We start from the raw sequence: 6,718 nt of genomic DNA on the forward strand, positions 1-6,718 counted from the left end.
GTAGAGAGAGGGAGAGAGGGAGAGAGAGAGAGAGAGAGAGAGAGAGAGAGAGGAGAGGGGAGAGGGAGAAAGAGGGAGAGAGGGAGAGAACATGGGGGGAAGGGAGAGGTAGAGGGAGGGAGAGAGGGAGAGAAGAGGGGCAGGGAAGGGAGAGAGAGGAGAGAGAGAGAGAGAGGAGAGAGAGAGAGAGAGAGGGAGAGGAGAGGGGAGAGGGAGAGAGAGGGAGAGGAGAGGAGAGAGGGAGAGAACATGGGGGGAAGGGAGAGGTAGAGGGAGGGAGAGAATACATGATAAAAATCAAAGAGGAAGTTGCAGATAAGAAATAAATTCACTTACTTCTATAGAAGTGCAAACACAGTTGCAGTGGGGTATGGAGGGAGAGAAGAAGAGAAAGAGGCATGGGTTATGGAGGAAGGGAGAAGGGGAGAGAGAGAGTGAGTGAGAGAGAGAGAGAGACCTTGTATGCGTTTGAGAGGGAGAAATGATACACTTACATGTGTATATATATGTTTAATATATTATATGTATATAAACATATTATATATACAATGTCATATTATACACATATTATATATTACATATATTATATGTATATACACATATTATACATAGAATATCATATTATACAATAGCGCGTATGCGTTGTTTAAAGGGAAACAAGCGCGTACGCGCTGCTTACACTATACATACCCTATATGCACTTTTTAAACCATAAGTACCCCGTACGTGCTTTTGAATCTTTAGGCTTGGAAATAGGCTTGGATGACAAAGCTACGGATTGGAAGTTTGATTTCCCTCCATTTCTCTCATTTTTGACATGTTTTATTTTATCGACTTTGTCATCATCAGGTTTACACTTCATAAAGTGGGTATTTCTAAAATTGCCACCATATTTTCACCCATATTCTGAGCTTTCTAACCATATAAATTTTTTTCAATTTGAACAATAATAACATATTATTATTGAATTTCTTTTACTAGTGTCTCCATAGTTCTCACAGACATAGGTGCACCATTTTTTGAATAAATTTTGATATACGTATCCAAATTTAAAAAACTTTATATATTATTGTAGTGCACTTGATTCTTTACAATTTAAAAAAAATAAATTATATTTTTGATTTGTTTAGTGCAACTTATGCTTCGCGTACGAATAGGTACCAAATTTTCAGGATGTGCTCGATTGGAAAAATCATAAAAAAAAAATACTCAACACAAAATTCAAAAAAATACATATCTTCTAGTGCTCACTCTTAACTATCTTTCTGCCAAAGGATTTGTCAAAATACTAAATCTAACTATGACTTTTTTGATGCGCACGTCAGACACTATGTTATGTTTTTCAGAAAAAAAACAGGGTTAGTTTTTTGTGCACGAAGGATTTGACCTCCTTAATCTTATCCAATTTTTAAAAAGTTTAGTAGTTTGGAAACTAGACTCAGAGTACTACAATATTTGTTCTTTGATTATCTTCATATCTTGAGTGGATGACTTTCAAATTTTGCCTCTAAGTTTAGGTTCACCTGATTTCAGACAAAAAGTGTCCACTTATACCCCCCTTTTTGACCACCATCTTTGTGCACTTACCCACTGGTGAGACAGTTTGTTATACCGGTGGACAGATTAACAGATAAATGCAATACCGGTAAAGATTAATGGATGAAAATAAAAGATAAAGTCATCCACAACACATAACACCAATGTTTGTACGTGGAAACCTTGTAAGGGGAAAAACCATGGTGGGAAACCTTACCCACAATCAGATGATACTACTGCAGATAGTAAGTGTACATAAATGGGGTCTACACATGCAGAAAGGTCAAGCGCCTAGAGCTCACTGCTCAAACACAAATGGGAGTCACACTGACTATAATTGGATGGTTAAATCCAATAAGAATGTACTACTCAAAATAGCATCTTCATATGTTGGATTCATTACTGGTGTAATGCTGATATGCTTTCACAAAAACCTAGCTTCACCTTCAAATGATGTCTGCATGTATAGCTCTGCTTAATTTCACATATACCTTCACAAAAACCTTCTTCGTATTCCACACTTGATCTTACATCTAAGATCTTACATTTATACGATAACCTAAGACCAATTTTAGTAGGTCGGCTCTACAGGATATTACAATAAAATCATTTTACAAACAATACAATATCTGATGCAATAACCGATTGAACATGTCAACTTAATGCATTTACAACAATAATTAATCATCTCCATAGCGTGCCATGCTGATCTGGAAAAGATAAACCTGTCGGTGTAACCCTGGATAACCCTGGACCTATTTGTCGGTAAGAGCAAATATGCAAATATGAATATACCAATGATCAATTCATTAAGAAAAGATGTCCACACGATGTCTTTGATATTACCAAGTGTCTTCCATGTCATTCCAAGTGTCGGTGATCATTATATCCTGTCGATGTACCATATATCAGTAACTATGCAATAGTTACTTGGTTGCCGGTGAATGATGTTGGATCTCCAAAGTGCTAGTGTTTTAGTAGGTGTTGACATCAATGACAAAACCATACCAAAATACCAACAATCTCCCCCTTTGGCATTGATGGCAACACAAGATGGAAAAACCATCAAAGTGCCAAAACAGAAATGCCAAGTATAAAACCAATAATCTCCTCAAAGTAACAATCTCTCCCCCTGAGAGTAACATGAGTTACCTTATGTTTTTTTTTTTTTTCTGTACCAATCAATGTGTTTTTCCATAGATATCTCTCCCCCTTTGACATCAAATGCCAAAGTTACAACAAAATACCAATTGCTAGATACATATACAAAATACCAACCAATTACAATATACCAACTACTCCCCCTGAGAAGTAGCTTCAAAGCCAGAGTAAGAATATATCTCTATTAATTCTGTCGGTTGATGACAGACATCAACTTTCTAAGTATCTACTGGCGGGGGTATGACCCCAAGCTATTCTCTAAGATATTCAAAAGTCTCCTTAGGTAGAGGTTTTGTAAAAATATCTGCAAGCTGTTCTTTAGTATTCACATAAACCAGTTTTATTTCTTTTGCTTCAACTTTTTCCCTTAGAAAATTCGGTTTGATGGAAACATGTTTTGTTTTAGAATGTAGTACCAGATTCTTAGATATATCAATTCTTGTTGTGTTATCACAATAGATAGTTATAGGTTCCTTGCATTTTACCTTTAAATCTTTCAACATTTGTTTAAGCCAAAGTACCTGTGTATAGTTAGTTGTTGTTGCAACATATTCTGATTCTATTGTTGATAAAGATGTACAACTCTGTTTCTTTCTCAACCAAGAAACTAATCTGTTTCCAAGAAAGAATGCTCCGTCGGTGGTGCTTTTTCTATCATCCACATCTCCTACCTAATTTGCATCTGTGTATGCACATAGATCAAAATTTTCATCTCTAGGATACCATAATCCAAGATTTGTAGTGCCTTGTAAGTACCAGAAAATCCTTTTTACTACTAATTCATGATTTTCTCTAGGATTACTCTGAAATCTTGAAACAATACATACTGCATTCATAATATTAGGTCTTGTTTGTGTTAAATATAGTAAACCTCCTATCATAGATTTGTACCTTGTTGGATTAACAGGTGTAGATTCATCTCTTAAAGATAGTTTGTCATTTGTAGTCATATGTGTGCTTACCGGTTTAGAGTTCTCCATCCCAAATTTCTTAAGTAACTCTTTTAAGTATTTTGATTGACTCAAGAATATACCTTTGTTAGTCTGTGAAATCTGCAATCCTAAAAAGAATCTTATTTCACCAATCATAGACATTTCAAATTCTTGTTGCATTTTGATAGAAAAGTCTTTACACAATCCATCTTCTCCTCCAAATATTATATCATCAACAAAAACTTCTATAGCCAAGATGTCATCATTAGTCACTTTATAGTATAAGTTACTATCAGCATTACCTTTAGAAAAACCAATTTTCAAAAGATACTTATCCAATCTAGCATACCAAGCTCTTGGAGCTTGCTTCAATCCATACAAAGCTTTCTTTAACCTGCAAACCATATCTTTTTCATCTGTTAAAGAAAATCCATCAGGTTGTTCAATGTAAACTTCCTCCTCAAGATCTCCATTCAGAAATGCACATTTAATATCCATTTGATATACTTTGTAGTTCTTATGTGCTGAAAAGGCCAAAAACAATCTAACTACCTCAATTCTAGCTACCGATGCAAAGGTTTCATTATAGTCAACTCCTTCCTTTTGAGAATATCCCTTACACACTAGTCTTGCTTTATTTCTAATAACCTTACCATCTTCATTAAGTTTATTTTTGAATACCCATTTTGTTCCAATTACATTTTTATCTTTAGGCCGGGGAACTAATGTCCAATTGTTATTTTTCTCAATTTGCTCTAATTTTTCTTCCATAGCTTTAGTCCAATACTTATGTTCACATGCCTCAGTAATTGATAATGGTTCAATTTGAGAAATAAGACATACCTCTTAATTTGCCAATCTTCCTCTTGTCATAACTCTTTTGTATTTGTTTCTAATTATCTGATCTTCAGAATGATTCAATCTTACATATCGGGGTGTCTTTCTTTGTTGTTGTTCCTCAGTCACAGTGGAATTTTCAGATGATACCGGTGTAACTAGATCTTCACTCTGTACTGGTGGATTCAGTGTAGGTTCATTTGTTAGAAATTTTGTTACCGGTTCTGAGTCTATATACCTTGAAGTTCCTCTGAATTGTTGATCAATCTTTACATTTGTACTTTCAACAATTCTCTGCAATCTTTTGTTAAAACATCTATATGCTTTTCTCTTAGATGAATAACCAAGAAATATTCCTTCATCACTTCTAGGATCAAATTTTCTAATGTACTCATCTCTTCTAATGTAACATTTGCTTCCAAATATTCTGAAATATTTAAGAGTAGGAATAATACCAAACCATAGTTCATGAGGGGTCTTACCGGTTTCACCTTTGATGTGAACTTTGTTGAATGTATAGACCGTTGTACTTACTGCTTCTCTCCAATATACATGTGGTAGATTTGCTTCTGATAACTTACTTCTAGCTGCATCCAAGATTGTTCTGTTTTTCCTTTCAACAACTCCATTCTGCTAAGGTGTCTGAGGTGCTGATAGTTGTCTTTTAATTCCATTTACTTCACAGAATGCATTAAATTCACTAGATGTAAATTCACCTCCTTGATCTGATCTCAAACATTTGATTTTCTTACCGCTTTCATTTTCAACCATTTCTTTGAACAGTTTGAACTTTCCAAGTGCTTTTGATTTTTCCTTGAGAAAAGTAACCCAACACATTCTAGAATAGTCATCAATGATTAGCATGAAATATCTATCACCTTGTAAGTTTTTAGTTCTAGCTGGACCACATAAATCAGCATGAATTAAATCAAGAGCATTATTAGATTTTTCTGGAATACTTTTGAAACTAGCTCTAACCTGTTTTCCAAATTGACATTCCTTACATACTGTATTGTGAGGTTTGACAATTTTAGGTAGATCTCTAACTGCCTTAGTAGTACTGATTTTTACCATGCAATCAAAGTTTACATGATAGAGTTTCTTATGCCATAGCCAACTTTCATCTATATGTGCAATCAAGCATGTCTTTTCACTGTTATTCAAATGAAATATATTACCTCCAGTATGATTACCGGTTGCAATTTCTAAACCAGTTCTGTTCATGATTTTGCATTTTCCATTCTTAAATTGTAATTGAAATCCTTTCTCAACTAATTGACCAACACTCAAAAGATTATGCTTTAAACCTTCAACATAGTAGACATTGTTAGGGTTATACTTACCATCAAGAGATATTGAACCCTTACCTTTGATCTGACAAGCTTTGTCATCTCCAAATCTTACTAAACCGCCATTATATTCTTGAAAGTTCAAGAATTTACCTTTGTCTCCTGTCATATGATGTAAGCATCCAGAATCAATGATCCATTCATCCTTTGCTTCAATTTTAGCTGCTAGGGCTTGTTCTATCGGTTGCACTGCAAGTGTCGGTTGATCTTTTGTTATAGCAACAAAAACCCATCCATTGTCTGTCGGATCTTCATCAGAATCATCAGTCACTCCTTCATCAGCAACATAACAAGATTTGTCCTTATTCTTTTTAAATCTGTATCTCTGATATTCAGGATTAGGCTTGTATGTCCTTCTAGCTTCTTCTCTTAGTCTAGCATGTTTATCAGGGCATCTTGAAGCCATATGACCAATCTTATTGCAGTTAAAACATTTAAAGGGTGCTTTACCTTCATACTTACTTCCAACTGGACCTTTAGGCATTGTTTTTACAAATAGTGCTTCAAGTTCTTTCCTACTTTCCTCATGTTCTCTTGCATAAAAGGCTTTCCAATCAGATTTATCAAGTGATGATGCAAATGATGTTGATGCTTTGAAAGCTAAATCTGTCTTTATAGTAGCAACAAGACCAAATTCTTCAATTTCAAAAGCTGAAAGTTTTCCAATCAATGTATCCCTAGTTACTGAAGTATTAGGCATTGTTCTTAATTCATTTATAGCAGTAACCTTCATTTTGTATGTCGGTGGCAATCCTCTTAAAACTTTTGAAACAATTTCATCTTCACTTAAGGTTCCTCCACAACATTTAATACCCAAAACAATTTCATTCACTCTTTCCATAAAAGCAGAAATTCTTTCATCTTCTTCCATTTTCAGATTTTCATACCTGACCCAGAAGCTTT

The sequence above is a fragment of the Cryptomeria japonica genome, chromosome 6 (genome assembly GCF_030272615.1).
Source record: "Cryptomeria japonica chromosome 6, Sugi_1.0, whole genome shotgun sequence".
In the NCBI taxonomy this organism is placed as follows: Eukaryota; Viridiplantae; Streptophyta; class Pinopsida; order Cupressales; family Cupressaceae; genus Cryptomeria; species Cryptomeria japonica.